Below are 9692 nucleotides of genomic sequence, written 5' to 3'. Positions count from 1 at the left end.
TTCCCGGTGCCTGTTTACACTTCCCTGTGCCTGTTTGCATTCTCTTTCCCTTCTTATTGTTTACTACAACTTTATTAGATTGTAAGCCTATGCGGCAGGGTCTTGCTATTTACTGTGTTATCTGTACAGCACCATGTACATCGATGGTGCTATATAAATAAATAATAAAAAATAATAATAAAATAATAATTGTAGGACATTTTTCTGTCTAAGTACGCATAAAATAGCGCCCTAAAGCAATTTCCAGAGGCGACTGAACGAATAAACAACAACAGCCAGGTTAGGGTCTCTCGCATTCTGGCCACTCTAGATTTGGGGCTTAATTCTTTGCAGAAGCATTTAAGCGGGAAAGGAAGATTTTTTTATCCCGAGTATAGTCAGAAGGAATTTTTTTTAAAGGGGGGGGGAAGTGTTCTTTTATTTCGAAAACGAGGCCAAAAGGTCAACCAACACGGGAGATTGTCCTGCGGGAGCGCCATGCACAGCACAAATGAATCCTAGGTCTATGAATCCACAGCAGATCCTATTAATCCACAGATCTAATCCCCGGGGTGGGTATGATCAAACTCCCGTGTACAGGGGAAGAATAGGTGAGATCAAAAAATGAAAGTAAGAGGGACAATTACTTCTTATAATGAACTCGAGAGTAAGTCCCGTTGAACTTGGTGGTATTTATTTTTATGTAAACAGGCACAGGATCCATTGGGGTGCAGATGAAATGTAGTCCTATAAGGGTTAGCATTGCGACATCATCTTCTATTGCCTTCTGTTCCTTTTAACATCGGCCTAAGCTGCAGAAAGCAACAGCGCAGCGGAAACTTTTCTTAGCCTAGAAATAGGCGGTGGAAAGACCTTGTTCTCTAAGGGTTGCATCCAATGTTAGCCTAATTCAAGTCCCATTCATTTCAGTGGCTTTAACATTAAATAGCAATTCGGAGGCTACTTATGAAGGCATAGGAGCAGGGCAAGTAAAAAGTTGGCGATGCAAAGGACAGAGGGGAAACCACGCATGTAGAGTCACATTCATTGAGTTAACTGAGGGGGCGAAAGCTTAAAAACAACTGATTAAATCCCAGCTCTATTTCTGCTCGTTACTTCTGCTAAGGAGCGCCAGCCTTTCCCCCCTCCTCCACGCCCCTTGTGACTTCAACAAGGTGATGGTATGCAGAAACTAAACAGGTGAAGCTTTTCCTATCAAGGAGAGAAAAGGTGATTGGGCAAGTCCTGCCTTCTCCACTAAGGGAGCAAGAGTTTTAATGGCCTTGAATGGGTCGTTAGCGGGGGTTGCTGGGAAAGGGCGTCTTGCTACTCTGTGAAGGAGAGCCCGCCATTTTGGGCCTACGACTGCACCGAAGCGCTTCGGACACAGTTGTCTCACCCGTAAGCATGGCTTTCCATCCTCTAATAGGCTTTTTGAGGAGGGGCTGCTTAGTGTCTTAGGCCGGGGAAATGGAGGCTTATTGGGATAAACCACGCTTGCAGTTTGAGCCTATCCCGTGCCTGCTTCCATGGAATCAAGTCCCACTTGGTTCAATGGAGCTATCTCGAAAGCAAGGTCCATAAACAGGGTTGGCTCAAGGGGAATTGAAGGGGAGCGGCGGATTTATTGAGCAGCGAAGTGTTAATGGCTTAGATCAGGCATAGGCGACCCGGTGCCTTCCAGATGGCTTGGACTGCAACTTCTGTCTCTTTCAGCTGCTATGGGGATCTCCTTCAGCTAGCATGGAGAATGGTTGGGGATTATGGGGTTGTAGTCCAAGACATTATGAAGGGATATTGCATTTCCCCCTTGCTTGACTCTAGTGTTTTTGGGGAAAATGCGATACTTCCTCCATCGAAGAGCGGAAGGGTGGTATTGTGCTAACGTCCAGAAATAGGTGGGGGGAGAAACTCTTTTGTCAGCGACTTCTCAGATTTCCACCCTGAATCCTGAATGTAAAGAGGTAATTAAGGCTGCACTCCGAAATGCTCGTGATTCTGAGCAAAGCATTGGATTGTGCTGCGCAGTAGAGCAATCCTATGCCCGTCTACTCGGAAGCACATCCCATTCAGCTCGATGGAGGTTACTCCTAGGTAAGTGGGTACTGATTTACCTGGGAGTAAGCCCCATTGAACTTAATGGAATAGATACATATAGGATTGTTTTGTGTGAACAGTTGGTCAGGTTAGTGCTAAGAAACTGAGTGTTTTGCTGCAGGTTACCACTGTAAAATTAGCAAAGGTCATATTGGGTGTTGAAATAGACACGAATAATGCACAAAACAAGCGTCGTGCTTATTCGTAGTTAATGCATTCGTGCAAATTTTGATAATTCCGACAATACACCACACGCTGGTTGGCTTGTCTCTTCCCCCGGGAAAACGGCAACAGTTATAAGGGAAAGCGCGGGTTTTGGAGCGTGAAATGGACGCGTGTCACTTTAACTGCTATGGCTGGAACAAGAAGCTACAGGCAGAACCGCGCGCCGTCCCGCCAGCCAATTGGAGCGCAGCAAAACAAGTTCTCGAGCTCTGTACGCGCCAAAAATCCAAAAGGTTGGAGCGTGATGTAGTGTGTTCTTCCGCGAGTATGGAACTACTTAGCGAGAGAGAAAATAGGCCTGAAATAGAAATACGGTCGTTGGCTATTCTGTAGTAGGGATAGGGGAAGTAGCTCAGAGCCTGCGAATGTTAGAGAACGGTTTAATCTCCGTTCATACTTGTGTGGATCTCTTCCCCCGGTGAGGGTGGAAAGAGAGCTGAGGTGCGGAGGGATTCGAAGGGCGGTTGGTGACAGGGCCGCGCTTGGTCTGTGGCGCCAGAATTCGGAGGTGACTGAGGGAAGAAGTTGTCGTCGTTGCCTTCGCCGCCTTTAGTGCTCGTTCGCCATTCCAGGCGGCCATGGTGATGCTCCGGAGCGGCTCGGGCGGTTCGAGCCGCCCCGATTCTCGCAACGGAGGAGGAGCCGCTGTCGCCGTTCCCAGCAGCGGTAGCCGCCGCCGGGACGCGCCGCCGGAGCCCCACTACGAAGTGATGGAGTCGAGCTCCGAGTTTCTCTCCTTGGACGCCCCGACGCCACCTTCGGCGCGGAGCAAGCCCGGCTCGGGAACTCGCTCCTCCGCAGGTCCAAGCGAGAGCCCCGCCACCAACCGGAGAGCCATGGCGGTGAGTGTGGCGAGAGGGGAGGCCCGCTGAAAAGTCACCTCAGGAGCCAAGGGGGCGCGGGGAGATTCAGGCTCCCAGCTCAGGAGAATAGGATAAAGAGAACATTTTATGGGAATTTCATAGATTTTTTTTGTTAACGTTAATGAACCGTGGAAGCAGCCGCGAAGAAATAATATACTTGAAAAATAACGATGATCTATACAATTATAGAATAATAAGATGCCATGAAACAACTGTAATACTAACAATTAAAAACAATAACCTAGAGTTGAAACAGTTTCTCCAGACCCAAAATGATGGCTGGATTTTGTATATTTTTCGGGGGATGGGTGAGAGATGAGTTTAAGCATAAGGACTTTAGGCCAGACCTGCTGGATCTAATCCAGAATCCTGTTTCCCCACAGTGGCCAGTGATGCCCATTGGAAGTCCACAGGCAATAGCCCTTCTCCCGCTGTTTGTTTGGTGGCATGATGGAGGTAGAGCGTATATAGCTATCGTGACTAGGACTCTCCATGAATTTCTCTAATCATTTAAAACTATCCAAATTAGTGGCCGTCACCACATCTTGAAGTGAATTCCACCATTTAGCTATGTGCTATGTAAAGAAGCACTTCCTGTCCTTAATCTCCTACCATTCAGCTTCAATAGATGACCTTGTATTCTAGTAATCTGTTGGCAAAATATTAGGTAACACCCTTTTTTCACTCCTTTTTTTTAACATAGTAAATACAGACGTCACACAACTAAAGATCTTATATTTGGGCTCAACAGGGACTGGGTTTTCTTTGACTGGGAGAAAGCACATTGTGGTTGATCTTGCCTGAATTTAGAAATAGACTCATCTTTAAGTGGCAGCATATGGACATTCTTAGAAAGGAAACCACAGAAAATAACTTGGGCAGCCCCTCCCCCCATGTAATTCTAACTATAAACTTTCAGCTCTCCTTCATTGCCTCTTTCTATTCAAAATTCCTGTTTCTCACTCTTGAGTGCTGAGGGTACTTTTATGTTTTTTCTGAAGATATTGATTTACCACCTGTGGCTGTAAGTAAGAGACAAGGAACTGATTTTTTTATCTTAGGCGCATCACTCTCCTAGAAACATGACACACTTAACCCCTACCTCTACCATTTCATGGCTTTAAAGAAACACTTGTCTAGTTTTTTCGGTATGCATACACAAATATATCAGCTGATCTAGATATCAATTCATGCAACTCACAAAGTGGTCTCTAGCCCATGAAAGCTTATGCATTTCACTGCATGACACACCATCATTGGGGGTTGCATATTCATAATGTTGGCCGGTACACACTGCATCTCCACAAGGGTTAATTAACCCATGGTGGGCTGTTGTGTTGTGCAAAGTAGGTCATTACTATTTTGGATTGTGCCTTGAATATGATAACTTGGTTGAAAAATTATTCTTTTACATATTGTATCTATATTTTAAGAACGTCAAGTCACCTTTTGAGTCTACTGTGACTTCTAATATTACAACATTTAAAGCATTACACAGAAGCAGTCATGTATGAAATACATAAAGCAGAAAATATTGTTAAAACACATCTTAAAAAACCACGAATCCAGTAAAAGAAATCCATGATAGATTGAACAGCATCTCCTAGAATAAGTGAACCATCTACCAACAATGTTAAATAGCATAGGGCAGGGGTCCCCAACCCCCGGGCCACGGACTGATACCGGTCCATAGCCTGTTAGGAACCGGGCCGCGCAGGTGAGCTGTTTTCACCCCGCCACCCCAGAGTACTGGAGCGCCATCTCGCCTGCCCAGCCAAAGTGAAGCCAGTGGGGTGGGGTGGCTTCGGAATGGCGCACCCCAGTGTCTTGGGTTCGCTTCGGCTGGGCGCCCACCCAGCCGAAGCAAAGCCAAGACGCTGGAGTGGGGTGGGGGTGGGGGGCTTCCCAAAACCAGCCCCTCAACCACCACCACCCCAGTCCGTGGAAAAATTGTCTTCCACAAAACCGGTCCCTGGTGTCAAAAAGGTTGGGGACCGCTGGCGTAGGGGACAGAATAGAAATTTGTGTTACATCATAGCATGGGTGCCAAAATCACTGCTTCTGAAACCTGCCTATAAGTAGAACTATCATACCCACATCTCAAGCAGAGAGCTCAAAAGAATACCATGGTTGAAGGTATTCAGTACACCTGTCTAGAACAGACACTCTTCCCATCTCTCTCCAGATATAGATGATCCACTAGTGCTATAGAAGAATATTCCATATCAAATTTAAACTGGATTAAAAGAGAGTTCTGGGTTTGCAAGTCACAAAACAACCAAGGAACAGGGTGTTCCTGGGTTGTTAATTAAAAACGGAAATTCACTGTGGATTTTTAGAGGCGGAGTATCTCCTTGCATAGGCAGCTGGGTAGAAACACTTTCTAGCAGATACTATTTTGTGGAAAACCTTCCACTTTTAGAAAATCATTGTTTTTTAAAATTAATTACTAATAAAAGGAATTAATAGAATACAAGTCAAACTTGGCAACTGGAATACTAGCCGAATCTAAAATCAAAGTTGTATATATTTTTTGCAAACACATAATTACACACACATGCTAAAATTAGTATGTTAACTCTTCAAGCATGCTAAAATTAGCATGTTAATAGTTATCAGTAGGAAAATTGGAAAGCATTCAGATTATATCCAAAAAGAGAGAGCTACCAGTAGTTTCAGAATGCTGAAAAAGGTTTTATTTTTTAAGAAGAATTAAACTATTTATCAACATCTTGAGACTAGCTCTCTTTTTGGATTTAATAGTGCCTTCATGTTTTTCTTAAAATTAACATAAGAGAAATGTGTACAATTGTCATGTATTAAGTATTTATTTATTTATTACATTTCTATACCGCCCAATAGCCGGAGCTCTAAAAATTGTGCATTCTCTTTCCCTCCTTATTGTTTACTACAACTTTATTAGATTGTAAGCCTATGCTGCAGGGTCTTGCTATTTACTGTGTAATCTGTACAGCACCATGTACATTGATGGTGCTATATAAATAAATAATAATAATAATAATAAAATATAAAAATAAAAAAGTATAAAAATAATATCCAAATAAAGATTTGAATAAAACAAGCTATATTAAGTGCACTTCAATGAATGTTTTTTCGTAATCAAAAATTTCAATTCAACTACATTTGGCTATTGGAAAAACTTTTCAGGTATTTATGCACAACTTGCAGCTTCAGGATGCTTTCTAGAAAGCCCACTTTGCTTCTGATGAAAGTTATGGGCCAGGGCGAGGGATGATAATGTAAAATGTCCATTCCACAAAACTTAGATCAGCCTTCCCTGACCTGGTGCCCTCCTGATATTTTGGCCCAACTCATCCCCAGTCAGTATGGCCAACTGACAAGAATGATGGGAGTTGTAGTCTAAAACATGTACAGGTTACCAGGTTGCCTTAGATGTTGCTGCAGTGGTTATTCCAACTGCTGGATTGGTTGCCTGGGTATATGCAGTTGTTGCTCTCAGTACTTTCTGCATTTAATTTCCTTCTGCTCTCACTGTTTACAATTCTTTCCCCAGCCCCACAATATGTACTTTTCATAATATTCCATGCATCTCGTGAAGTGGGCTATAGTTCCTGAAGGTGCAACAAGTCTTTTTGTTGTTCTAATTAGGCACGTTACTCTTCTTGGAAGAGTAAATAGCATTAAAATAAAACTAGGGAAATTGTGGAAGTCCCTCTTGGAGTGTCTCAGAAGGCTAGGTCTTGGAAGAGATGATTGGGCTAGATGGTCCAGTATGAACCTGCTGGTTATTGAGATTTTCTATGGCTGTATGTCAGAGTGCCCTGACCTTCTGAAGTATGGTGGGTGGCAATAAAAGATGGGGGATTCTTGATCATGGTGCTTAATGATGTTATCTATCAGAGTGATAATTTTTAAAAACAGTTAAAAGTAATGTGTTTGTGTTTTTTAAAAAAAGGTGTTTCTGTGCTGTTGAAGTGCACTTGTTGAGTCTTAATTTTGCACTGATGTTTTTATGCTATTCATAGCTACCTCAATCGCTGTGACTGAAAGGCAAGATACAAATATTTTAAATAAATCACGGTAATTCAGTGGTATCTTTCTAATGTAGTTTGTCTTCCTCTGTATCTCAGCATACTGGTGTGCATGTTAATATTCTGCCACCTCAGTCTACTTGAGTTTGGTAAAGTAGGTAGTCATTTGTGGAAACTTACCATATTAAACTGCTTTATCTAATAGATCACCTATTGTTAGGTAGACATTCTTCTACTACACTTGACCTCTTACTGGATAGCCCTGCTGGTCCCAGTTCAATTAATAGGCAATAGCCTTGCTTTGCAGCAGATGAGATATGCTGCTTTTATCCTGAATGTAGTTGACACTGAGATTAATAACAGGTCTGAAAGCCACCCAAGAGGCGTACTTTTCGCACATAGAGCACGTGGCCTATTTAATTTACTATATAATTCCGGAAAAGGCAGGCTTAAATGTTTATGACCATCTACAACTGTTAGATAAATGGTGAGATAATTTGTTCTGTAACCAGGGAATTGATCAGAACTGTAATTTATGCATAATTCCTTGAATATATTCCTCTGGAGAGTCTGTTTAAAGTTGGAAATGAGAAACAGGTTGGCTATATTGTTGGATAATTCCTTATGTAAAATAGTAATTTACAGTCTGAAAATCATTTGAAACCAGTTAGGTTTTGCTGTTGATAACCTTTTTATTTATTTGTATCTTATTTCACTGCTAGCAACAGCAATTTCTACAATAGCATTAGGAGGGCATTATATCCCAAACTGGTTATTCTCTTTTAAGAGTTAATGGATATCACTGAAGCTCAGGGCAAGCTATAAGCAGAAATGTATAGCTGATTCATTTATCACCAAGCAGGTGAATATGGTTTCTTGTGAGTTTAAAAATACTGCTGAGCAGTGAAAGTAGGGGGCAATTTGGGGGAGGCTGAATTCTAGTAATTTTCACTGGGGTCAGTGTGCTTACCATTGAGGCAAGACAACAGAAGGTAACACCCCACCCACCCCATGGTAATGGAGCTAGCCTCGCTTGTCCTATAAATTCCCCCCCCCCCCATGTCTCTGGGTATATGCTTCATTATAATGTAGTATCATTCTCATTGGAGTATTTTATAGGACTGTAGAATGTGACAGGCTGCTTTTTTGTAGAATCATAGAATAGCAGAGTTGGAAGGGGCCTACAAGGCCATCGAGTCCAACTCCCTGCTCAATGCAGGAATCCACCCTAAAGCATCCCTGACAGATGGTTGTCCAGCTGCCTCTTGAATGCCTCTAGTGTGGGAGAGCCCACAACCTCCCTAGGTAATTGATTCCATTGTTGTACTGCTCTAACAGTCAGGAATCCACTGCTGCTTGAAGTGAAGACAAAGCTTGTTCTGTTTTGTTTCTTTTTAGAAAAAGAAAGAGGGACTGGGTTCGGGCAACACGATAACCAACAGTGGGTTAAATAGTCAACGGTTGGTTATTGTGTCATCTGTCTGGGCTTTTTCACACCATGGTTAGTTATTCGGCTGAAATATCCAACGCAAATAAGCAAAGTTGTGGAGAGTTAATTATTTGAACAACCATTGGTTATTGTGTCATGTGTTGGGCACCATTTGACTATTCATCACACACAGTTGGTTATTTTCAGCGACTACAGAGTGCCCTGGCGAGAGTGGCCAAAGTGGTGGCTGCTGCTCTAGTCCAGCTGGCAAAACTCACAATGACTGATGGGATACCAGCAGGAGGACTGAGGGTGGGGGATGTGTCAATCAAACACACTGTTGACAAATAGTCAACTCAACACTGGCCTTAATCCACACCATGGTTGATTATAATCATGTCATGTGGGTAGCACCCCCTCAATAACCAACATGGATGGAGTTGACTATTAACCCACCATTGACTATTGTGTTGTCCGAACACAGCCAGGGATAAGTTTAAATCTTTGTCATTTTGTCTGAATGATATACTTCCTGCCTCCACTGAAAACTACTAGGACCTGCCCTCTCCCTGAAAATAAGGCATCCCTTGGCTTGCACCTTTTGGCTGCTTCCAACTCCCCCCTGTCTTGAAAGTGCCAAAAAAGAGTCATGTTAATAAATCTATAGTTTAGAATAATGGCAGGAAAGAACAATCTCTTGGGTCATAGATCTTTAGAGGGCCTGCAGAACGTTTTTATCTTGCTACTGGCAGCTTTGCTAGTTTTAATCAAGATATATTAGCTTGTCCATGATTTTGCACATGAGGGAGAAATATATTTTCAAGTAGCCTGTTCTCAAGAGATTAGAGAAGTCACTAAGCATAATAATAATAATGATGTATTTCTTACCTGCCTCTCCATTTGGATCCAGGTGGGGAACAACAGCGAATATAAAACACATTAAAAACTGATTAAAAACATAGTATACATGATTAAAATATCCTTAAAACATTCTAAGCATAATCTCTTGTTTAAACTAAGCCGTCTTTATTGTCTTTTCTTTGTTTCAATAGCTGATAGGATAAAAAGATTATAAGCAACAAGTTT

Source organism: Elgaria multicarinata, chromosome 7 (genome assembly GCF_023053635.1).
Source record: "Elgaria multicarinata webbii isolate HBS135686 ecotype San Diego chromosome 7, rElgMul1.1.pri, whole genome shotgun sequence".
Classification (NCBI taxonomy): domain Eukaryota; kingdom Metazoa; phylum Chordata; class Lepidosauria; order Squamata; family Anguidae; genus Elgaria; species Elgaria multicarinata.
This window is presented reverse-complemented; position numbering follows the sequence as displayed.